Genomic DNA, 26,969 nt, shown 5'->3' on the forward strand with positions numbered 1-26,969 from the left:
CGCTCCAGACCAAGCAGCCGCTATGGTTCTTGTCCGACCTCTCTCGCTCCGCCCTCTTTTCCCTCTTCTTCCTCGTCGTTGTCCGGTTCCCGATCCGGGTTCCTGTTTCTTTTAACTTTAACTTTTTTACCTTTTGAAAACAGTTCCTGGACAATAAACCTTTTGAAAACAATAATAGTACATGGAATCAGAAATATTTACAGTGGATGCAAACCACCACAACGGAAGTGATGAATCCGTAACAATATGTATATATATATATATATATATATATATATATATATATATATATATATATATATATATATATATGTATATGTATATATATGTATATGTATATATATGTATATGTATATATATATATATATATATATATATATATATATGTGTGTGTGTGTGTGTGTGTGTGTGTGTGTGTGTGTGTGTGTGTGTGTGTGTGTCCATCCATCACGTTTTATTCTGAAGGGTTCATTTTGTCGTAGAATAATGAAAAAATCATGATATATCGTAATACTTATTGAAGCAATATATATATATATATATATATATATATATATATATATATATATATATATATATATATATATATATATATACATATATATATATATATATATATATATATATATATATACAGACTTGGCATTTAATATGGAATTTTTTTTTTCTTGACTTGGGTTTACTTTCTGAACTCAGTATATCAATCTGGTGAGTTTATTTTACCCTTCGGTGATGTCTTCGTTGAAAGAACCATGTCACTGATTGTCTTTCGCAGCAAGAAGTCAATAACAGGATTATATCACAGGTGACGTGACAAATTGTAAGGACAGGTGCATTTGACGATTGGCTTCACAATCGGGTATATAAGGGTTGTTGCGTTCTGTATTAGTGGAAAACAACTGCTGCACGTCTACAAAAGTTATTGCCGCTTCCTCTGGAGATGGTCCGTCAACTTGACAATGCTGTTTGTCATGGAGTGGTGGCTTTACGAAATTCTGGCCTGAAACAGCGTGCTATTGCTCGGCAGTATGGCATCACTCAAGGTCAGGTGTCAAAGATCCTGAAACGAAATGCTAAGAGGGGTGGCCCTACTCCAAAACCGAGGCCAGGACGTCCATGCAGAACCACAAGGAGAGATGATCGCCAGCTGCACCGGTTAGTCTGCAATGGCCGTACCAAGTCAGCTAATCGGCTGAGGGCTGAGTGGCAGCAACTGACAAATGTGCCTGTATCCAGAAGGCTAGTCAACCAACGACTGGTTCAAGGAGGCTATCGTGCCAGGCATCCCCTGAGAAAGCCACGCCTGACCAGACAACACAGCCAGCGCTGATTGCAGTGGGCCAGAAAGCACCGTCAATGGCAGCCAGGACACGGGAATCACGTGACCTTCAGTGACGAGTCTAGATTTCTGGTCTATCGTCAAGATGGCCGCGTCCGAGTGCGCAGACAAGTACATGAAGCCCACAACGAAGATTGTATAGTGCCAAGTGTCCAAGCTGGAGGTGGTGGGGTGACCATTTGGGCTGCTTTTCATGCAGGGGGCAAAACTGACCTGGTTGTTCTGAATGGAAACCTGAACCAGTTCAAGTACAGTGTCATTCTGGAAGAAACATTGCTTCCATTTGCTCGTGCAGCCTTTCGAGGAAACTTTGTCTTCCAAGATGACAATGCACGGCCTCATCGTGCTCGCATGATCCAACACTTTCTTGCTGACCGTGGTGTAGAGCATATGGAGTGGCCTGCCATGTTCCCGGATATGAATCCGATAGAGAACTTGTGGGCAGAATTAACGCGTCAAATCGACAACTTGAACCAGCAGCCGACCTCTGTGCGTGAATTGCAGCAGACTATTGTCACTGCATGGCAAGCGATTCCTATCCAAACCTTGGCAAATCTCGTGAACAGCATGCCTCAACATGTACGTGCTCTCCTGAATGCTCGTGGGGGTTACAAGAAGTACTGAACTGTAATTTTACTGTCCGTAATCCCAGTCATAATTTAGCTTTTGTTTTTGTTGAAATTTTTTTTGCCTAATGTGCAAAATAAAGAGATACTTCTGGAAAACGTACAGAAGTTTAACACAGTACTGTGTCAAATGTGGTTTTTGTTTCTTTTAAAGGTCATTAACAAAATATCTAGAATAATTTCAACACAATTCCAATGAATTTTTGTTTCTAAGTCATCTTGAAAAGTAAGTTCACCCCCACAAAAAAAATATTCCATATTAAATGCCAAGTCTGTATATGTATATAAATATATGTATATACTGTATATATATATATATATATATATATATATATATATATATATATATATATATACATATATATATATATATAATTATATATAATTATATATATGTATATATATATATATATATATATATATATATATATATATATATATATATATATATATATATATATATACATATATATATATTTATATATCGTGTGACTCCCCCTTGGTTAAGACTAGGAAATCACGGATGGCAATTCGAGCATTAATTTGAGGCGACAATCAAATACGGACTTACTATCTATAGTCACGTGAAAAAGTAAGTACACCCCATGTAAAGTTTTGACTTTTTCAACATATTTCAACATACAGCTATTTGATCTTCATTTCAACACTACTGATAGATAAAGGTGATATAATATAACAAATATCATGAAACATTTACATTTTGTAGTCCATTGTATAATTTAAATAAACATTAATGCAAATTTTGCATGTGGAAAAAGTAAGTGCACCCCCACGTTTATCACTACTTCAAATACCTAAAATTTGAATCAGGTGCACCAGCTCAGGTGCAAATGATTAGAACATCGTTAGAGAGGATCTTGGAAGAACCTGTCTTATTTAAACCTCAGACATTTAGTTTGGTTTGTTCTTTGTTGTTAAAGTGTGTGGCATCACCATGCCTAGATCAAAAGAGCTCTCTGAGGCCTTCAGAAAGAAGGTTATAGATGCCTACGAGTCTGGGAAGGGATTTAAAAAGATCTCTAAACAATGAGAAATCAATCATTCGACTGTCCGGAAGATCATCTACAAGTGGAGAAGATTCCAAACAACTGCCAACGTGTTCAGGCCAGGCCGCCCCAGCAAGTTCAGCCCGAGAGCAGACCGCAAGATGCTGAAAAAAGTCTCTAAGAACCCCAGAATGTCATCACGGGACCTACAGGTAGCTCTTGCCACTGTTGATGTCAAAGTGCACGAGTCTACCATTAGAAAGAGGCTGCACAAATTTGATCTCCATGGGAGGTGTGCCAGGAGGAAACCTTTGCTGTCCGGAAAGAGCATCAGGGCAAGACTAAAGTTTGCCAATGAACACCTCGGCAAAGACCAGCACTTCTGGAACAATGTGCTCTGGACAGATGAGTCAAAGATAGAGCTATTTGGCCACAGTACCAGAAGACATGTTTGGCGAAAACCGAAGACAGCATTTGAGCACAAGAACCTGATACCAACTGTAAAGTATGGTGGTGGAAATATTATTGTTTGGGGCAGCTTTTCTGCATCAGGGCCTGGGCAGCTCACCATCATAGAATCCACTATGAACTCTTCATTGTACCAGAGGGTTTTTGAGGATAATGTGAGGCCATCTGTCGAAAGGTTGAAGCTCAATCGAAGGTGGACCTTGCAACATGACAGTGACCCTAAACATACAAGTAAATCCACCAAGGAATTGCGGAAAAGAAAGAAATGGAGGGTTCTGGAATGGCCAAGTCAAAGCCAGGATCTAAATCCCATCGAGATGTTGTGGTGAGATTTGAAACGAGCTGTGTATGCAAGAAAACCCTGAAACATCGCACAGCTGAAAGAATTCTGCATGGAGGAGTGGGCAAACATTTCTCCCAGTCGATGTCAGAGACTGGTAGACAGTTATAAGAAACGCCTACTTGAGGTTGTTTCTGCCAAAGGGGGCAATACCACCTATTAGAGCCAAGGGTGTACTTACTTTTTCCACATGCGAAATTTGTATTTATGTTTATTTAAATTATACAATGGACTACAAAATGTAAATGTTTCATGATATTTGTTATATTATATCACCTTTATCTGTCAATATTGTTGAAATGAAGATCAAATATCTGTATGTTGAAATATGTTGAAAAAGTCAAAACTTTACATGGGGTGTACTTACTTTTTCACGTGACTATGTGCGAGAGGAAGAGAGAAGAAGAAGAGGCCAGCAGCTTTTACCTGACGGTCCCGAGCAGTCTTCAAACCTGCAGGAAATAAACTCATCGAACATGGAATTAAATGTACAAAAATAATAGATTAATTAACGGAACCCAAGAACAAGAACGCGACGGTAAATAAATGTCCTAAATCTGGAACCCTCACACCAGACGTACCACACGGAAAATAAATGAAAAGAAGCGTTGTGTGTGATCTATTGCACTTATCTCAACTGGCTGGTGTGTTCTCATCAAAGTTGCCAAACTCGAGCACGCAGTACGGATGCGGCTCCGTTGCCGGCGGGAACTGCCTGGTCGTTGGCGCAAAGCAGGCCTCAGTTGGCGGGAACCTCTCGCTCCGCGCTGCTAGGCCTCACCGGACATCTCGCTTTCCCCTGCTTCTCCATGCTGCAGTGGCAAGCTGCGCTGGCATGCCCATCGCTCGCACAGAGAACCCAACTCTTCGTGCTCGCTCAACCATCTCTCCACCAAAGTCCGAAGGCAAGACAATTTAACGGAACACAAGGGAAGTCCAGGTCAGGCAGAAGGTCCAGCGCAAGAGAGCAGTCCAAAAACGAGAGAGGACGAAGAGAGAAAATGTCGGTCTCCTCGAACCTTTAACATCAGCTCCTGACATCACCGGCACTTCTCCTCCAATCAGCGCGTCACTTCTTGCTCGCCCCTCACGTCCTCCAATCCGAGGAAAGCTTCTTGCCCCGCCCTGGCCAATCACCAGTCCTTCCTTACTTCGCCAATCGGTGGCCTTCGTCATTGCCTCGTGTCTTCCTTCCACCAATCAGTGGCCAGCTTCTTGCCCCTACCTTGACCAATCATGAGCTTCATCCTGCCTCGTCTCCCCATTGGTGGTGTCTTGTCCAATGGTGTTAACTCCCCCATCAAACCCTTCGACCAATCCTTTGCGAGGTGGGCGTGGCCTCAGTCTGCCTGAGCAATGTGTGTCTGCCAAGTCGGGGTTGTCAGCCCAAGTGCGTCATCTGGGTTCCGGTTAGTTTTATTGTTGGGGGGGATACAATTAGTGTGTGCGCTAATGGGCCTAACTAATGTCTAAGGTGCGTTGCCATACGGGACACAGGGATGATCACAGGTGTCACACACAGGGGAATTAGCATAATCCCTACCTCTATTTAACACAAGGCCATCCTCGTATGACCACAAATATACACTTAATCCAACATCCGGGCTAGACAGGTTCCTGCTTATGTACATTGAAATGGTTCTTCTTCTTCACGACAGTCGGAGCATGATACCTACACAGATCGACCTGGTCTATATACCACTCCACCCCAAAATTCATAACAATATATATACTAATAGTATATGGAATGAACACACAAACAACAACAACCACAGGCATGACAAAGGCAACAAGAACAACTACTACTGTATGTGTTATAATATGTCCTTTTTTCATGTGTTTCACTTTATTTTACATCCTTATTGAGACTCACAGATAGATATGCAATCTAGTATATAAAAGGAGCTTGGTCGCATGCGTGTAACTGTGCGTCCGTGTGTGCGTCCGGCCATCCATGGGTCTTATATTTTAGTATGTTTATGAAGTGCAGCTTGTTGCCTTTTGATTAAACCAATCAGTGAAGTGACAGGTGCAGCTAGTCTATATGAAAATAGATGGATCTGGGTGGAGCATTCAGCTTACAGTGCAAGAGTGGGATTAATGGTGAGAAAGTGCATACACTTACATGTTCCGTGGGTGGTTAAGCAGCACTAATAATACCAGAGGCATTGAGCAGATGACGCCATATTTTCCAGAACCCTGGCCCACAAGAAGGTGACGGAGTGAGGAGACGACGCCTTACAGAGGTGATGTGAGGAGATGCTTTAGCTTTGGATTTATCTGGGATTTCTGGAATTGGGTTTCCCAGCAGGTGTTTGAGAGGTTTTACAGTTGTGGTTTAACAAAGACTCTAAATGTCTTGAATGTATTTTCTCCCACACTAAATTGGTGACCCTGACGTGAACCAAATGGATGAATGAGGAGTTGCTAGCATGCAACCAGTCACTGGAAATGAAAGGCCAGCTGTGCCCATCCCAGAAGCTCAACCAATTTCGTCAGTGACAGTGGTTTGGATAATACTGCCGCCATTCTGGCCTAACAATCCACAGCTGTGCTTACGCAAGTCAAAGCTGAATTCAACACCCAAGACATTATTACTGAGTTGACACAGTTCAAATACATTGTTGGCTCCTTGACACCAGAGTATGTGACGGAGGTGAGAGATATTGTACTACAACCTCCAACGAACGCCCTGTACATGACTTTGAAGACCACACTCATAAAGTGGACAACTCCCTCTGAGCACTGCCACTTTCAATAACTTCTTACAGTTTGGGATTTAGGAGATTCAACACCCACACAAGTACTGCATCATATGCAACAGCTTCTTCGTGACCACGACACCACCTGCGACTAGCCGTTTCTTAGTGAGTTGTCCTTGCAACATTTACCATTACACGTCCACATAATACTTGCAACTAACGCAGAGCTGGCATGACCCGCTACCACGGATATGGCTGATCATCTCACGGAGACTGTTACACTGACCATGGCTAATGTGACATCTCCACCACACCATGTCACACAACTACAATCTGAAATGGCAGACCTCAAGAAGCTTGTCCTGGAGCTCCACTCCACATAACACCAGTCATGCCCATCTACGTGTGCTTATTGGGACAGAGAGAAATGTCATACCTCCTGCTTCCGTTCGTCTTCACCTCACATGAATACTCCAGATTGGTGTTTGTACCCCGTGATCTTCAGTGATAATGCTCATCAATGTAGAGCTCATACCAGCTGCAGTAAAACGATGAGTTCTACAACTAATGGCGACGGGTTCACCTGAGTCATAAGTCAGTCGCCTTCTCTTCCTCATGAATCGTACTAGTGGACTTTGTTTTCTTGTGGACACAGGGGCAGAGGTGAGCATTGTTCCACCGTCCGCCTCTGAATAGAAAAACAAACAGGAATATTCATTACATGCCACTAACAACAGTGATATTGCTACTTTTGGAGAATGTCTCCTTCAGCTTGATTTGGGTTTACGTCGCTCATTTCCATGGGGGGTTAACATTGCAGACACCAGATACTCCATCGTAGAAGCAGATTTTTTTTTTTTACATCATTTCAATCTCCTTGTAGATGTCAAACATTGCCATCTATTGGATGCCTCAACACAGCTTATTGTTCATCCACCATTTTGTCACTGAATATCACGTGTCTGCCATCCAAACCCACGTGCTCTTTTCAGAAAGTCTTTTTATGACTTCCCATACATAATTGATCCCATTGGCGATAACAGAGCCCATCAAAAACCAGATCATGCATGACATCGAGATCATGGGCCCCCTCATGGTTTTGCGTGTGCTCGCCCACTAGCACCCGAGAAATTATGTATCACCCGCCAGGAGTTTGACTATATGTTACATTGTGAGATCATTAGACCATCGTCCAGCGATTGGGCTTCAGTGCTACACATGGTACCCAAAAAGACACCTAGGGGTTGGCGTCCTTGCAGGGATTACTGGTCCTGACCGTTCCAGATGTGACTGTTCCAGACCGTTACCCCATTCCACACATTCAGGATTTTACGGCTACACTCCATGGCACAACAATCTTCTCCAAGGTCGACCTTGTTCGTGTGGAGAGTCAGATTCCCTAGGATCCAAATGACATCCCGAGGACAGCAATCATGCCTTTTGGCCTGCTCAAGTTCCTTTGAATGCCATTCGGCCGACGCAATGCTGCACAAACCTTTCAACGTTTTATTGATCAGGTGCTGCAGGGTTCATGCTTCTGCTACGTGTATACAGATGATACCATTCTAATCACCAGCGCAACAGGAGAACATCAGGAACACGACAACTCCTCTTCACCCTTTTGCGCATCTTTGGTAGCATCATCATTCCCACAAAGTGCATCTTCGGCATTCTGGAGTTGAATTTCCTTGACTGCGTTAACGGCTCCGGTATTTGTCTGCTCAAGGAGAAGGTGCAGATTATTCCAGATTTCCCATAACCGTCAACTCAATGCAACCTGCTGGAATTTTTGGGCCTCGTCAACTTTTGCCATCGACTTCTTCAAAATGCAGCAACAACACAGCAGGCACTGAATGAGTTACTTGCAACTGGTAAGCACCCTGAAGTGTTATGATGGTCAGAGCCAACCTTGTTATCCTCAAACAACATCAAAGACGCACTAAGCAATGCTTCACTCCTGATTCATCCGAAGCCAGAGGCACCAACAAAACTGATGGTAGACACGTTTGAGGGTGCGGTGGGTGTGGTCCTTTACCAGTTCATCGATGGTCTGGCATCCACTGGTCTTCTCTAAAATGCTGAAACCAACAGAGCACAAGTACAGCGCCTTCGATCGGGAATTATTCACTGTCCACCTCGCCTTCAATGACTTCCGCCACTTATTAGAAGCCAGAAAATTATCTGTGCTTACTGGCGACAAACCTTTATCTTTCGCTCTATCCACCCTTTCAGAATCTCTCTCTCCTCGCACACTTCGCCAACTCAGTTGTACCTCACAATTCACCACCAACATCCAGAACATCAAAGAAATCATGAACTCAGCAGCCGATGCTCTCTCACACATCGAGGTATTGGCATTGTCGATACCAATACACCGCCCATTGATTTTAATGCACTTGCAGCAGCACAACGGGAGGACACTGAGCTCCACCGTCTACAGTCTGCAACCGGTTCACTTACATTTCTTACATTTCATGAAGTACTGCTCCCAGGAATGAGGTACTGCTCTCACTACAATCATGTGTAAATTTATAATACATCCATAGGACAGTCATGCCTTTCTGTCCTGCAGCATTTTGTCGTACAATTTTGATACTTTTGATTTGCTCGCACACCCAGGCGTTCAAGCAGCGCAGAGACTCATTGCCAGCTAAGTCTGGCCTCGCAGCAATGCCGTTTGTCAGGTATGTCAGGTCAGGTATGTCAGGTAAGTCAGGTATGCCGTTTGGCCAAGCTGTGTCTTCAATACCACCGCTCCAAGATCCAATGTCATACTGTCGCCTTCTTGAGATCCCAGGAGTAGGGGAGTTAGCGTCAGCCCCTTGTACAAATTAGAAATTTCTGCTGAAGTCAGGTTCAGTTGAGCAAATGGCCTGGCCAACCAGTCCATGAAAGACCTGAACCAAAAACCTTCCCTGGCCAATCCCACAATAATAGGAGCTGTTAATGTGATACCAGCAGAAGTAGTAGTAGTAGTATAAGTAGCAGTCGTGACATATACAGCACAGTGCCATGACTTTAGCCCGCATTGCATTGGATGCATATTTAGCAGTTTATAAATTCAATCCCTGGACAGAAATTGATAACAGATGGAGTTGTCACTGTAAATAACATGTATTTCAAGCCTACTACAATTTTAACTGAGATGTGGGTTCTCAGTACCTGTTAAACATATAAAGGATCAACCTTTAAGGGCGCTCCCAAATACAGACGATGCGCATGCCATTGCCATGAGATTTTGAACTTTAACTGTCATTGTCATTTTATTTTGGGGGGATTCATTTGGAAAGGCAGAGGTAAAACTGTCCAAATGAATCTCAGGCAAAAAGTTTTCAAAATCACAGCTGTAGTTTCATTCACATTTCTGCATGTCTTGACATAGGCAAGCATTTGCAACAGTGTTCCAGAAGTTGCCTTTGGTTCCAGATCTTCGGGAAATTGTGCTTTGCAGTGACTACAATTTTTTGTATTCCGTATACGCACGATGAGGAAGAGCTAATTAGCCATATGCCAATGCGCACTAACGCCAAATAAGGGGAGTTTGGCAGTTCTCTTGTCATATGCTTGCTTTGAGCGAACGCTGACTATATAGGATACAATAACATGTAATTTTATTTTGTACGGAACAGAACAGTTCTTTCTTTAATCTTCATATCATTAATTTGCAGGCATCAATTGCTTTCCACGTCTACTCGTTTCTACAATCACCTGTTGACCAGAGAGTCGCGGTGAGCAAAATGCAATTATTTTATCTACGTCCACTGGAAGTATAAAACACCGACAAAATAACCCGGAAAGTTGAGCATTTAAGAACATACTTAATAACATTGTCGATCTAATTCAAAAGGTAGGTCGGTTGGGGAGGAATGGATGTGGGGGTGCACCCTGAAACAAACCGGTGTGTCGTGGATACAAGTTTCGATCCCAACACCTCCGTCTCTTGACTTGCTCGCTCCCTTCCACCACTGCAGGCTGCATCCCCCCTCCCAAAAGGGTCTTTCAATTCAGGACCCCTCGCGCTCTTACCCGCGTTTGTCCTGCCGCGCTGTTCCCGTCCCGCTCCCAGGCGAGAGAAGCCGCTCCAGACACCTAGAACCAGCGCTGCCAATGCCGCGCCCACCTTGAGCATCCTCCAAAGCCTGCGGAGCGGAAAGCGAAACCCTGGGCGCATTCGCACGCAAAACAATGTGCGGACGCGCATGGTGAAAGAGGCCACACAAAGAGCCAGAGAGATGCTTCTGCGGCTTGCAAACGATATATGGCGTGGAGAAACAGGGATGAGAGACGGGCGGGAAAGCTCTATATCTGTATAGGTGTGGGTATGTATATATATATATATATACACATACACACACACACACACACACACACACACACACACACACACACACACACACACACACACACACACACAGTGAATCAGACGAATGTGTAAACATTATAAATTGCTGACTGCATTTTGTAGATGCCATGATTAATTTCGATGAACATTTCTGAATTGTATAATTATGGCAAGCATTTAACATTCCTATTTTTTGCAGGTGAAACTCTGCAAAGTCGACATGGAAAATAATCAACTCACATTTGAACATAGAAAAACATCTCAATTCTGATTCACCCTGCGTAATACAGGACTGTGCAAAAGTCTTCAGGCCACCTTGAAAATAAACATTTATATCATCACGTTGGCATATTTTCATGAATAAACAATTTATAATCACCATGTTTTATTAAAGACAAAACTGAATTGTATTTAAACAATATTAATGCATTAAATTTCAAAATTTTGTGCAACCACCTTTTCATGCAAAACAGCAGATATCCTTTTTTTATTTTCGAGCAATTTCTGGAGATATTTAAGACCCGAGTGGAAGAACATTATTAGACATGAATTGTTAGCTTACTGTCGATCGAATTCCTGGTTTAAACGCCCTTTGTCCAAGAATGTGACTCAAGTACTTCTTCCACTCAGGTCTTCAATTCCATTGGGATGTTGTTCCATGCATTCTGCAATATTTCTCATAATTCGTCTTTTGCTTTTGGTTGTTTTTGATTTCTTCATGTCAAAATAATCCCAGACAGTTTCGATGGTGTTAAAGGTCAGGAGTTTGAGAGGGCCATTCTAATAGTTGTGGAGTTCTTGAATCCACTTTTCTTTGTTTACATATATGTTTTAAAGTCATTTGCCCTGTCTTCGGGTCATTGTCGTGCTGCAAATTAGACTCCAAGAGCCTACACGATGTATATATAAACAAGACCGAGAGTCGAACAACGGCGTAGCAACCTTTGGATATACCGAATGGAGGATCTGCCGTCCCCTGTCATGTGACCAGATCCTCAGCTCTGATTGGTGGACGTTTGTGAGGAACATACATGCATACACAGGACGAATAGACAAACGCTGTTCCAGACGGCATTGTCCTATGGGCTACGCCGTAAAAATATGGCTGCTGAACACCGTGAACAAGGACGTCATAAATTCTCTTTTCTAGATCACAATCAAGAAATTTCATACTGATCGGCTGAAGCGTTATACTTGTCGATTTATGACGTCATAACGAAGGCACCTATGACATCATCATTAACATATGTTTATTCCCCATGAAGAGTACTTTACAATGAGCCACCTTACAATTTTTTCCATGGAACGGTTTGGAGATATAGAGGTGCAGAGTTTTTCGGTTTTTCCAAAATGGTGCCCATACCACCTGAACTATGAGGTTATAATTATCATTAAAATTATACAGGAAGAAGCGCTCTTATTGTAAAATAATTTGTGTCAATCTGACCAACGGTTGCAGAGAAAACGAATTTTAATAAACCCATAAAATAATGTTGGAAGTGACATACATACTACATACATATACGTTATACGTACATACATACACACCTACACACACACACAAACATACAGACATACATACATACACACACATACTGTACATACACATATATACATACACATACATACATACAAGCATACATACATACATACACACATACATACATACAGGGTGTCCCAACACCCAGGACACCCTCTTGGGACACCCTGTACACATACATACATACATACATACAGACATATACATACACACATACATATACATACATACAGACATGCATACATACAGACATACATACAGACATACATACATACACATACATACATACACCTACATACATACAGACATACATACATACACACACATACATACACACACACATACATACACACATACAAACAAACACACATACATACATACACACATACATACATACATACACACATACATACATACATACATACACACATACAATACATACATACACACACACATACATACATACACACATACATACATACACACACACATACATACACACATACAAACAAACACATACATACATACACACATACATACATACATACACACATACATACATACACACATACATACACACATGCACAAATACATACATACATACATACATATACATACGTACATACACACCTACACACATACATACAAACATACAGACATACATACATACACACATACTTACATACACATACATACAGACACACATACATACAGACATACACACATACATGCATACACACATACATTCATACACATACATACATACAGACATATACATACACACATACATACATACATGCAGACATACATACAAACACAAACATACATACATACAGACACACATACATACATACAAACATACATACATACATACACACATACATACACATACAATCACGTGAAAAAGTAAGTACACCCCATGTAAAGTTTTGACTTTTTCAACATATTTCAACATACAGCTATTTGATCTTCATTTCAACAATATTGATAGATAAAGGTGATATAATATAACAAATATCATGAAACATTTACATTTTGTAGTCCATTGTATAATTTAAATAAACATAAATGCAAATTTTGCATGTGGAAAAAGTAAGTACACCCCCACATTTATCACTACTTCAAATACCTAAAATTAGAATCAGGTGCACCAGCTCAGGTGCAAATGATTAGAACATCGTTAGAGAGGATCTTGGAGGAACCTGTCTTATTTAAACCTCAGACATTTAGTTTGGTTTGCTCTTTGTTGTTGAAGTATGCGGCGTCTCCATGCCTAGATCAAAAGAGCTCTCTGAGGCCTTCAGAAAGAAGGTTATAGATGCCTACGAGTCTGGGAAGGGATTTAAAAAGATCTCCAAACAATTTGAAATCAATCATTCGACTGTACGGAAGATCATCTACAAGTGGAGAAGATTCCAAACAACTGCCAACTTGTTCAGGCCAGGCCGCCCCAGCAAGTTCAGCCCGAGAGCAGACCGCAAGATGCTGAAAGAAGTCTCTAAGAACCCCAGAATGTCATCACGGGACCTACAGGTAGCTCTTGCCACTGTTGATGTCAAAGTGCACGAGTCTACCATTAGAAAGAGGCTGCACAAATTTGATCTACATGGGAGGTGTGCCAGGAGGAAACCTTTGCTGTCCAGAAAGAACATCAGGGCAAGACTAAAGTTTGCCAATGAACACCAAGGCAAAGACCAGCACTTCTGGAACAATGTGCTCTCGCCAGATGAGTCAAAGGTAGAGCTATTTGGCCACAGAAGACATGTTTGGTGAAAACCAAAGACAGCATTTGACCACAAGAACCTGATACCAACTGTAAAGCATGGTGGTGGAAATATTATGGTTTGGGGCAGCTTTGCTCCATCAGGGCCTGGGTAGCTCACCATCATAGAATCCACTATGAATTCTTCATTGTACCAGAGGGTGCTTGAGGATAATGTGAGGCCATCTGTCGGAAAGTTGAAGCTCAACCGAAGGTGGACCTTGCAACATGACAATGACCCTAAACATACCAGTAAATCCACCAGGGAATGGCTGAAAAGAAAGAAATGGAGGGTTCTGGAATGGCCAAGTCAAAGCCCGGATCTAAATCCCATCGAGATGTTGTGGGGGGATTTGAAACGAGCTGTGCATGCAAGAAACCCCTCAAAACATCGCACAGCTGAAATAATTCTGCATGGAGGAGTGGGCAAAAATTTCTCCCAGTCGATGTCAGAAACTGGTACAGTTATAAGAAACGCCCACTTGAGGTTGTTGCTGCCAAAGGGGGCAATACCACCTATTAGAACCAAGGGTGTACTTACTTTTTCCACATGCGAAATTTGCATTTATGTTTATTTAAATTATACAATGAACTACAAAATGTAAATGTTTCATGATATTTGTTATATTATATCACCTTTATCTATCAATATTGTTGAAATGAAGATCAAATAGCTGTATGTTGAAATATGTTGAAAAAGTCAAAACCTTACATGGGGTGTACTTACTTTTTCACGAGACTGTATATACATACACATGTATACATACACATACATGCATACATCCACATATACATCCTAATACATACATACGGACAGACAAACGCTCTTCCAGACAACATTGCCCAACGGGCTACGCCGTAAAAACGCATTATCCAAGCCAGCAGTAGTTGCCAGTCACTCCTGCTCATCCATGAAATATGACCTGCAGTATCTTGGCAAGTAAGGATTATAGCGAGATAAACTCGTTCATGCGGATAGTTTTGCTGGTATCTGCAATGCTCTCAAATCAAAGGGATCACCATCCCAGAAAGAAGAATTTCTTATCGAGTCGAATGCTTGCTGCTGTTTGATGTTCGTGGTACTTTTCCTTATTGTTGTGCACTCTCGTCCATGGTACTCTCCATATTCTTCTGACTTGTACTTTGTAAAGATCTCCCAGCACCATCACTTAGTACTGTGCATGTAAGATGTCATTCAGTCAGGGTGCGCTTGCTGAGTACTCCATTATTATTAATCTTTGTGTGTTTGCCATGTTGTCCAGGTCCTGGGATGTCATATTATTTCGTTGACTGATATTGCTGCATATGTACATTTGGTGAAATTCTGACCACCCTCCCCCCCCCCCCCCCTCCACCACCACCCCCACGCCCCATCCCTCTCTCTGCCGTCCACTCTCCTCTTTGTCCTTCCTTTCTTTCCTCTGATTTTGTTTCCTCCTAAAATATTGTCCTTCTCTTCTCACTCCTCCTGCATTGCCTACTCCTGCTCTCCATCTACCATTATTTATTGTGTCCCTTTCTTGTATCCTAAATTTTAATTTTATCAATGTGGCCGCCACAACAACCCCCACCCAAGCACACACACACACACACACACACACACACACACACACACACACACACACACACACACACACACACACACACACACACATGATTTGGCAACATCGAGATGCCTCTAATACACTCAAAGACTAATAACAACGAGCTGTCACTTTTTAAGTGATGTAAAATAATCGCATCACTGGATAATCTTTTGAATTGAAATGCTTTAGTGATCTTGATATTCTCCCGTTCAAAGGTCCAATCAGATTGTCACTTGAATGCGACTTGGAAACATTGTAAGGTTGACTCATTGGGTATGTGACGTGGACGATTGACATATGTAGGACAATCCAAACTGAATTACGCATCTTAATGGTAACTGACGACTATTAAACATTCATAATTTCATAAATTTTCTGATCAACAGTTTGGCATTCGTCCAAGCATAACCTGGTTCGACCCTCACATGACACATGAATATACATGGATTCGACCACGGTGCACATAACACATATATGTACATGTATATATATATATATATACAGTGATCCCTCGTTTATCGCGGGGTTTACGTTCCAGAACCCCCCGCGATAGACGAAAATCCGCGAAGTAGCGACCATATTTTTATTTTATTATTTATATATATTTTAAAGCTTTATGACCCTCCCCACACTCTTATTAACCTTTCCCATACTCTTATAAACACTTCCTATACTCTTAAACACTTTTTACACTCTTAAACATACGTAATTTTAACAACATATAAAATTCTAATGGGTACTCACCATTGAAGATACTGTAGCGACCCATGGGTTCCCCAAGCAAGACCAGCATTAGAATCTCCTTGCTCCAGCCGGTGACGTCACCGGCGGGGATCCCCGGCGCCAGAGTGGCTGGTCACGTGACCACCGAAGCACGCCACGCTTGAGAGGCGTGGCTTTCGGTTTCTGGTTGTGCTTTATAATGCAGCCCGATAAACGGGCTTTTCAGTGTTCCCGAGTTGGTTTTGAGAATAAATATCTTCTCGGACGAGTTTGTGTCTTGCCCGTCATTTCGTCCGTATCAAGCAAGAGCCCCGGCTCTTCAATACTACAACTTGCGTGATGAAGATGATGATGAATTATTAGCTGTGCAGTACTGATGACGATGAAGGTGATGACGATGATGAATGTAGGGTAGGGTGGGGCAAGAGGCCCAGTAGGGGTCAAATGCCTACCCACAATATATACTAAACCACGTGATGCAACGAGCCCCATGATGCCTTGCGAGCTTCCTTCCGCAAACATCCTTTCCCGCCACGACGGCGACACAGGCAGAGAAAGCGGTACGTTTCTCAGATGTTTTTCTTTGTTTTCGTCCTGTTTGTTGTAAATTTCATACTTCATTTGTTCAGTACCATCATCTAAATAGCAGAAGAAACAGAACGTCTCTACTTTTTCTTGTTATAGGGATCTGTTAGCTATCTGTTGATACCAGACTAAACTAGTTGCCTCCCTTGCTTTAAGTCAGATTTCCAAAGATAAGATTTGTAACAGATTGGGGGTCAAACGCCCACTGGGATGTTGGGGCAAGACGCCTAATGTGCCCCTCATTCCACTGAATGTAATACCGACTTGACTTGAAATGCTAGAGTACTGCATGTCTCTCTCTCTCTCTCTCTCTCTCTCTGTCTCTCTCTCTCTCTCTCTCTGTCTCTGTCTCTCTCTCTCTCTCGCTCTTTCTGTGTCTCTCTGTCTCTCTCTCTCTCTCTCTCTCTCTCTCTCTCTCTCTCTCTCTCTCTCTCTCTCTCTCTCTCTCTCTCTCTCCTAGTAAAAGTGACTATCATTTGAATATATTCCGCTAAGTTATGAATAAATGAAATTATGATTTAGAGACTGAATCATTTTTAAACACTTGTCAACAGATACATGATGGTGAGAACATACAAAAGGAAGACAGAGAGGGGCAATTATGGCCAAAGCAACTTGTCTGCAGCCTTGACAGCAGTGAGCGAGGGACTTCCACTCATTCGTGCCAGCAAGGACTTTGGTGTTCCGGCACGTAGGCCTACCCTACGAAGGCACAGAGACCAGCAAGTAACAGCACCTGGTGTGCTGAATTTTGGGAGATATAAGAACGCCCTTCCTCCTGAGATCGACGCGCAGCTGAAAGCACATGTAACGGAGATGCAGAGGCGACTGTACGGTCTGAGGATGCGGGACATGCAGCGTCTAGCGTTTGATGTTGCTGAGAAGGCTCAAATTAGCCACCCTTTCAACAGAGAGTCCCGGATGGCAGGAAAGGACTGGGTCCAGAACTTTCTCTCCCGTCACGACCTCACCCTCAGGCAGCCTCAAGCAACCAGCATAGCGCGTGTTGTGGGCTTCAATAAACCCAGGGTCCAGGGTTTCTTTGACCTCTTCAAGGAGTGTTTGACAGCTGAAGACTACACCCCTTCAAGAGTGTGGAACATGGATGAGACAGGGCTGACAACTGTTCAAAAGCCCGGGAAAGTCATGGCCACAAAAGGTGCTCGACAGGCTTTGAGTGAGGAGGAAGACTGGCCTTGTCTTATATGCTGTGAGGAGTACAGCCGTGCCAGACCCAGGGAGGTGTGGGTGCAGTGCCAGTTGTGCCTTCATTGGGAACATGAACAATGTACGCCAGGATTGGCCCAGTTCCTGTGCCCAAACAGCGAGTCGGATGTCTCGGACTGACATGTGCCCATGACTGTTTGAATTTGACCAAGTCACAATTCATGACATTTTGTATTTACAGTGAAATTTCCTCTATGTAGGAGACTATGTTTTTCTAGTCAGACGTTAGTATTATCTTCTTTTTATGTAATTCGGAAGTAAGGGGCAAAACGCTCACTTCTCAGGGGCAACACGCCCACAGTAAGCGTTTTGCCCCAACCTGGTGGGCGTTTTACCTCCGGCATGGGGCAAAGAGGCCAAAAATATATATATATATTTTCACTTCTTGTTCTTTTTCGTTTTTTTCTATCTTGGTGTGCTTGTGCTATTATGTAGCGCTAATGTGTCCTTATTGTTTGCATTTACTTTTAGTTCTCTATAGCTGCAACAGGAGCAGATATCAGCAATCTTGCTTAATGGTGGCGTCTTGCCCCATGCTACCCTACTGCACAGCCAGAAAGAGCATTACAGTTACCCATTACGTGGGTAACTAGCGCAAGTGGAAGCTGCCGCATCTGCGTTTTCCATACGCACGACTCTTTGTCTCTTTGTCTACTCTTCTACTGTACACTATGTACAGTATTTTATTTCTTGTAATATGTTTTAAATACTGTATTTTTCTTATTTTTTTACGTTTTTTAATTTTTTAGGCTAGAAAATGCTTATTTTACCACAAAAATATTTAAAATAATAGTATATAAAAATACATTTATACCGCAAAATCCCGCGATATAGCGAAAAATCCGCGATATAATTTTACATATACTAGCGAGAAAAACCCGCGATGTACCGAAGCCGCGAAAAGTGAACCGCGATATAGCGAGGGATGACTGTGTGTGTATATATATATATATATATATATATATATATATATATATATATACATATTGTTGCGGTTTTGCCATAAAGTCAAACCCCCTATAGTTAATTGCACGACAACATGTAGCCTGCAGTAGTTAGTTATTTCTTATTGAATGTAAAGATTAGCCCTTTCCCATTGTGTCGTAATCAAGACCAATATGCGTTGAGAGTTAGACAGGATTTCAAACCTTCGTGTGGTTAAGGGAAGCCATTTCTAATCAGCAGGAAGGCGTGGGCAAAAGAACAGGCCCACGTGACCAATGACGTGTCGGGGACACTGCACCAGCCAACAACCAATGGGCTGTGAAACCTCCCCGAATGAAAGGAGGAAGGAATACTGAAACCTTCATTGGGGGAGGAGGGATTGAAGGCCAGCATGCGACAAACCTCAGCCAATGGGAGGCTGTGGAACATTTTGAAGGTGTGGGTGGGTGTGATAAAACCCCCGCCCATCGCATTTTTCAATCTCTTGATTTTCGCTTCGTCGACGACCTCTTGCATTTCGCCTCGCCGACGAGACCTCTCTTGCATTTCGCCTCGCTGAGAACACCCCTCTTGGATTTTGCTGTGCCATGACACTCCTGCTCTGTACTCTCTTGCTTTTGGCTCCACCAGACGACACTGCTCTTGCTTTGTGCTTCGCCGATCTCTCGCTCTGATCCGGTGGACCTGCATGCGTTGGCCCCTCTCGCGACCCAACTTGAACCTGGTCGTCCCACCTGCGCTGAATCTAGCTCAACATGCGCTGAAGTTCGTCCGTGCCGACTTTGAGGCGGCGGTTCGTCCTTCGGACCTGACCTCGTCCAGGCTGCACATGAGGATCGAACTGTGCACACCACGTGGCCACTTTCGAGTCAGTCCCTGCGATGCACCATCGGTACCAATAACCAGCGTGTTATCCCCTGTGTGAGTGTCAGAGTGTGAAGGTGCCAGTGGGGTTTATTATTAGGTAAAATAATAATTGATAAGCTTATATCTTCGTCTCTGTTTCTCTGTGCCTTCTAAATAAAAGGCTGTACATTTGGTTACTTTCCAACCTGTTCGGATACGTCTTTTCTCCATTGGCCGAGCATCATCCGAGTCCGAATTCGGCTTGAATCAGGTCCATAAATCACGTTAGGTAACGCCGCTTTCTACACTGTGCAAATCCGCTCGGCACCCCATAAGGTGTGTGAAAGCGAGGGTTCGATCCCTGGGTTCTTCGGTTGCGTGTCTTGAAGGTATTTGGGAATATTTGACCAGCAAACTCTTCGGCGCGTGACTGGGAGGTTGGCGATCCGAATTGCTTAGCAATCCGTCAATCACGAGTTTAGTCGCTCGCGGTCGGCGGCCTCAGTGGAATCGGAGTTTGTGGGGAAACGGGGCATAAACCCCACTTTAGTACGACGAACCCAGGATCCGCAACAATATATATATATATGTATATATATATGTATATATATATATATATATATATATATGTATATATATATATATGTATGTATGTGTATATATATATATGTATATGTATATATATGTATATGTATATATATATATATATATACATATATATATATATATACGACCTCTTGCATTTTTTTTTCATATATATATATATATATATGAAAAAAAAATGCAAGAGGTCGTATATATATATTGTTGCGGATATGAGATTGGCGTCCATCCATATCCGCTTGTAAATATTCCCCTATTTCCTCCATACTTCCCAACTATCCCCAATCCCCCATTCCCTAGTCCCATTTTCTGTAAACAACACTCTGTAGACCCGACCTTCCCCTATTTCCCCCATTAAATGTCGCATCCAGGTCCACCGCATCTCACGTAGACAACTATAGGACATCTTGCTAGTTATTCTTAGTCTATGTCAGTTAAGGACTCGTTTCCATTAATTCTGACTCTTCGTTGCACCAGAATGTGATTGTATGGCACCGTTAGGAAGTTTAGGACCTCCCAATACTTCCCCGCAGCTCTTCCTCACGGTTCAGCAACAACAACAACAACAGCAACAACAACGGCGGCGGCGCGGGGAGTGCGCGTCCTCACTCCAGCTTGGTTAGCCGCCATCGAACATGTGCTCGACGGGGTTACCACGTAGGGGCTCGCTGTCAGCTCCTCGTCAATGGCGGAGCCCGGTAACCCCCCGCACCCAATAGAAGCGGCGGACCGATCCCATCTGGGGCGGAGCCAAGCAGCCGAGGGCGTGTCACTCCCCGCTGAGCATGCGCAGGAAGAGGGAGGTGACGTCAGATGCGCGCTGGACTTGAAGGAAGAGAGACGCCACCTCCGAGCGCTGCAATACCTCCCCGCATCTCTGGACTGGACCGTGCTTGATTCTGCCCCTGAGCCAAGGTGCACCTTGTGCTATCGACTGCCTGTCCTTCCCTGCCATCAATCCCTGTGTAAGTCAGTCTTGTTCCGTTTGTCTGTGGTCTGTCGGGGATAAGATAAGACTGTAACTAAGTGCCCATCTTTTCTGTGCTTTACCTCTTACCTTGTAATCTACCCCTTTTCTCCACCACCAATTATATCCTCCTCCGGAGGTCTTGAGAACTGTACCCCTTGTGTCGTTTCATTTATCCCAGCCGTTGTGTCCTTTCCTTCATTGATTTAGCATAGCGCGATTTGGTCAACGTCGGGTGGAATCGGGTAAACTGTGCGAACACGGCGGCCATTCCGCTCGGCCCATCATAACATCTTAATCCGCGTGTCCGTAACAATATAGATATATATATATATATATATATATATATATATATATATATATATATATATATATATATATATATATATATATATACACACACACACACACATATACAGAGTGGCACAAAAGTAACCACCTGATTTATTTTGCAGATAACTTTTGGAAAATGAAAGAAAAACGAAAAAACTATAAATGACAAACAATGATTTAATGCATTTACATTTTATCACATTGTACATGAAAAATTACATCATGTAAATGACCGCCTGCTTCGAATTGACAAATCCGAACTCTTTCGACGGTTTTTTCCATCGCCCTCGTCAAAACTTCTGGTGATAAATCGTTGTTTTCTTGGACAATGTTGCTTTTTGGCTCCGACAGAGTTGATGGATTATTTACATACACGCGTTCTTTAAGATAGCCCCACAAAAAGTAGTCGGGGTGATAGGTCAGGGGAACGCGTTGCAAAAACTCGCCGAAATTCTCTCTGAGTTGAAATTATTGAACAATTGGTTTTGAAATAAAATTCAACTATTAATGCACGTTGCTGAGGTGTATACGGGATCATTATTAACTTCAAGGGTTTCACTTTATATCTGCAATAAAAATAAAAATAATTAAAATTATATAACACAAAATACAGCAATATCAGGGGGTTACTTTTGTGCCACCCAGTATTGTGCCATACACGTATCCAGTCATATATATATATATATATATATATATATACAGTCGTGGCCAAAAATATTGTGGCACCCTTGCACTTTTTTCAAATAACTCACAATTTTCTCGAAAAATAAGTTGAAATTGACTAAATTATTTGGTCTCAACAATTCTTTATTTCACTGTTAATATTATAGAACCTTTGTGTTTGATTCAGAACTTAATATATCCTTTTAAATCAGAAAATAAAGAGCAATGGCATTGACAAAATTATTGACACCATAGATTTAATATTTGGTAGCACAGCCTTTTGAAAAAATAACTGCAGTCAAGCGCTTCTTACAGCCATGAATGAGCTTTGTGGAAGTGTAACTCAGTGTAACTTATTGATTGGCACTGGTAACTCATTGATTAAGACTGGTAACGAAGCAGATAGACGATTTCGTAAATGAATGCCAAGAATGTGCACGAACATGGTAATCTCTTGAAACACCTGGTCACAGCCCCAGGCTGGAGCACCCCCCTATTGTTTGGTAAATGGAACTCGCAGCAGGAGGGGAGCTAGCTGGTGCCAGGGAGGCGACCAGTAACGTCAGCGGAGAAGGGATTACGATTTCAGCGGACAGAGGATTAACTGAAGTGTGCCGATATAAACAGAAGGGACTTTGAGCCAAAGGAGCACTTGCCACGATAACCCCGGCCCGACGGAGCGAACGAGCACCCATCATCAGAACCTCTGCCCGACGGGAATGGCGGAGGAACATCGGCCGAATGAGAAGGACCATGCGAATAGAGTTAACCTGGTCCATTGAGTTAAACGGTATTATTTGGTAATGGAATGAAGTGAATAACCAGTTAATAAACCAGACCTTTTGTAAAACCTGTTTCCGACCATTGGCGTCTTGAGTCTCACCCACCACTTCCCCTACAATATGGAGGCACCGCTGAGATCAATTGGACACATACAAGACCTTTAAAGGTGAGTGTGTCTTGTTTTTGTCCAGTATGATTTACGAACTTGGGAATAGTTATGTTGTATATACATGGAGGATTTGGTGTGTGGGCTTCTCCACGCACAATTGGTGCAGGAGAGCCCTCAGAAGGAAGATATAGATGAGACCTTTTGGCTCCGGTGATGTGCTCGCGACACAGAGATCCATTTGAGTTGGTCTAGGGTGCTGGGTAGTGGATCACAAAGAACCATTGCTGAGCTGGTACTCCCGGGTGCTGTGGCTACTACCCAAAGAACCATTTTTTTGTATGATTAAGATGTAACGATTTTAACGATCGTCCGAGGTAACGTCCTACAAAATGTCTGCTCGTTCTTTTTCCTTTGAGTCGTAATCCTGTTGAAATCTCATTTACAAAAGCGGAAGTTAGTACGCCGGGGAATGATCGAGGTCCTTGATGGCAAATCAGGAATAGTTAATAAGCGGACAAAATCCAAGGATGGAACGTTTTAAATGATTCTATTATTCGTGAGCTTGCGAGGATATGTACATTATACGCTGGGTATTAAAAGCCTTACTCTGGTCTGCGGGCAAATCGGCTCATGAAGTGCACCATGAGGCGATTTGTTTGCCGGTTCGGTAAGGTTCGGTAAGGTCCGTACACGTGTACAATCGTGTACACCCGTTTTAAATAAATAATTTTTTTTCAGTTTTCCCGCCATGTCTAAAACTCGTTCGATCAACAAATAAATTCATGACAGACAACCCCATCTCATACCGGTCCAGAATTATTATGAAAGATGGCGATTGGATGAAAATTGCATCAAATTTTGTCCAGGTCCATCACTAAGCCTTTGAGACATGCTTCACGGTTGAATGAAAGACAATAATTAAGTGCTTATGTGGAAAAGCAATGGCAGACCACCCAATGTCACCACTTTCATGAGCTCAGAGAAATAATAATTCCAAATTCCACTCTGATGGCTCAATGGAAATCGGCAGCAGAATGAAAATCAACAGACAATGGAACAGCTAGCGACGAGTGTTTGTGAGTAACAACCACCCTCTGGTCGAGGCTCATAGGAAAAGTGATACTTATTGATTCGGCACGCTTACAATAGATATTAATGGCGAAGGTTGTGGTTGGTTCGATTTTGCGAAATGAACGTTCTTTGAACAAGTTAAATGGAAAAAAATAATGAAAAAGTATATAATTGTTTACTCTCTGAAACTGGGTATTGTATAGAACTCTGGGTATAGTTCTCAAATCACTCTGGGTTGTGCCTTGAAGAATGAATTGGAGTTGTGACAAGGTATAGACAGATGGGAGGTTGCGATGCTGGTACTGTGGATTCTATGAGACAAAGTACAGACAAATTTTGTTTCACTTCTAAAAAGATTTGTGGACAAAAGTGGGTGTAAGGATGTAAGGATGTAACGATGTGAGGTAATATTGAGTTATGGAATTAATTGCTTTCAACAATGCAAAGGGTGACAAGATATGGGATTTTAATGGGATTTTAATGGGATAAATATAGAAGATGTTTGTTTTTGTCAAGAGAAAGTGACAATTGGCGGAGAAGTCACAGAGGCCGGGTTTTGGGCCTTTGACAGCAGAGAAATTGAGTTTTGACAGCAAAAGACTTCCAAATAATGGTTGTGGCAAACAGTGACTTCTGGGATGACAGGGGTGTGGGGTATTTGGCATCGCCAGACTAGCTTATTGGTTTAGGAATGTTTAGAGGTCATTGCAATGTGATAATTACTTGTGATCATTTGTTGTTGGAACGTTTTGGGAACATTCAAATGTTGGGTTTTGCTAACGTTTCCACAACGTCGCCACAACGTTTCACTTTCGTTGTTGCAACGTTTTGCTCCAACGTTTTGGGAACATTCAAATGTTGGGTTTTGCTAACGTTTCCACAACGTCGCCACATCGTTTCACTTTCGTTGTTGCAACGTTTTGCTCCAACGTTTTGGGAACATTCAAATGTTGGGGTTTGCTGACGTTTCCACAACGTCGCTACAACGTTTCACTTTCGTTGTTGCAACGTTTTGCTCCAACGTTTTGGGGACACTCAAATGTTAAGTAAATCGGATAAGAATTCACGAGTTATTTAATTATTAGCGATTAATGAAGTACTTATTTAATTAATTACATTTCTTATTAAATTACAGTAATTACATTACAGTAATTACCTGAGGTAATTACAGTAATTACAGTTCCGGTAATTACAGTAATTACAGTAATCATTGCAGTAATCTTATTACAGTAATTACATTACATTAACTCAGGCACCTTTTGAGTAAGGAAGCTGATATTTGGACATGACACTGACCAAGTGATGTGGCTGTCAAGGAAAATTTTGATTTATTGATTAATCATTTAATAAATTAACTCGTTGATTTATAAATGACTTATTTAATTAAAATTCCTCAGAGATACATCTTCGGATGAAATACTTGCAGATTGGTTATGCTATGAGCCAATTGATTAAGTAAAATATTTTGTGATGGCTATATTGGCAATTTCGTGGCCATATTCGTGGCAACTCAGTTAGTGCCACTGCACCTTTAAAATGCATCCCTGCGTTCATTTTTCGATCGATTGAGTTGAAATTTTGAACAATCGGATCTGGACTGTCGTTATTAACGACTCTAGCACGCACCCGTCCAATCAGGATGGAGCGGTATGGTCCCCGGATTATCACTGCCCGCAGTTTTAATTAGTTTTACTTTTTCTCTTGGTCATATAATTTTGAAGACATGCATGTCATGATATAGGAAATGTTTGTTCTGTTGAACGGAATAAATGTTGTTTATTTGTGTGGGTGTGTATTTTTGTGTATTTTGGATATATTTTCACGACTAATTCCAGTTAACATCCTGCAAAATTTGCTCGTTTTCTGGCCGAGTCGAAATTGCGTTGAGTTCCTATGGCATGCGCCATTAAAAGCGCTGTGTAATGGTTGAGCTCCCTTTATTTCGTTTTGGTCATGCGGATGAGCAGACAAAGTGACGAATGCTGCGGCTGGAGCAGTAGAAGCGATGTTTTTAATGGAAACGATGTAATGAGTAATTAAAAGTGGGAGGGGGCAACACCACGCATACCTCTTTTAAGGTGTGTATAAACCCTGGAATAAACGTGGGAGGGGGCAACACCACGCATACCTCTTTTAAGGTGTGTATAAACCCTGGAATATTTCAGCAATCAATACAATGCTGAAACTATGTAAGTTAAGTTAATGAGTAATTTAATGAGTAACTTAATGAGTAATTTAATAAGTAATTTAATGAGTAATTTAATGAGTAATTTAATGAGGAATTTAATGAGGAATTAAAAGTGGGAGGGGGCAACACCACGCATACCTCTTTTAAGGTGTGTATAAACCCTGGAATAAACGTGGGAGGGGGCAACACCACGCATACCTCTTTTAAGGTGTGT

General features: G+C 42.2%; 1 protein-coding gene across 1 annotated transcript in view; it reads left to right on the forward strand.

The window, feature by feature from the left end:
* Positions 1-26,969, forward strand: part of LOC137428074 (protein mono-ADP-ribosyltransferase PARP12) — a 1,016,466-nt gene that overhangs the window by 903,003 nt on the left and 86,494 nt on the right. The gene's annotated exons all lie outside the window — the stretch shown is intronic.

This window comes from Myxine glutinosa, chromosome 1 (assembly GCF_964187855.1).
Source record: "Myxine glutinosa chromosome 1, kmMyxGlut1.1, whole genome shotgun sequence".
Classification (NCBI taxonomy): Eukaryota; Metazoa; Chordata; class Myxini; order Myxiniformes; family Myxinidae; genus Myxine; species Myxine glutinosa.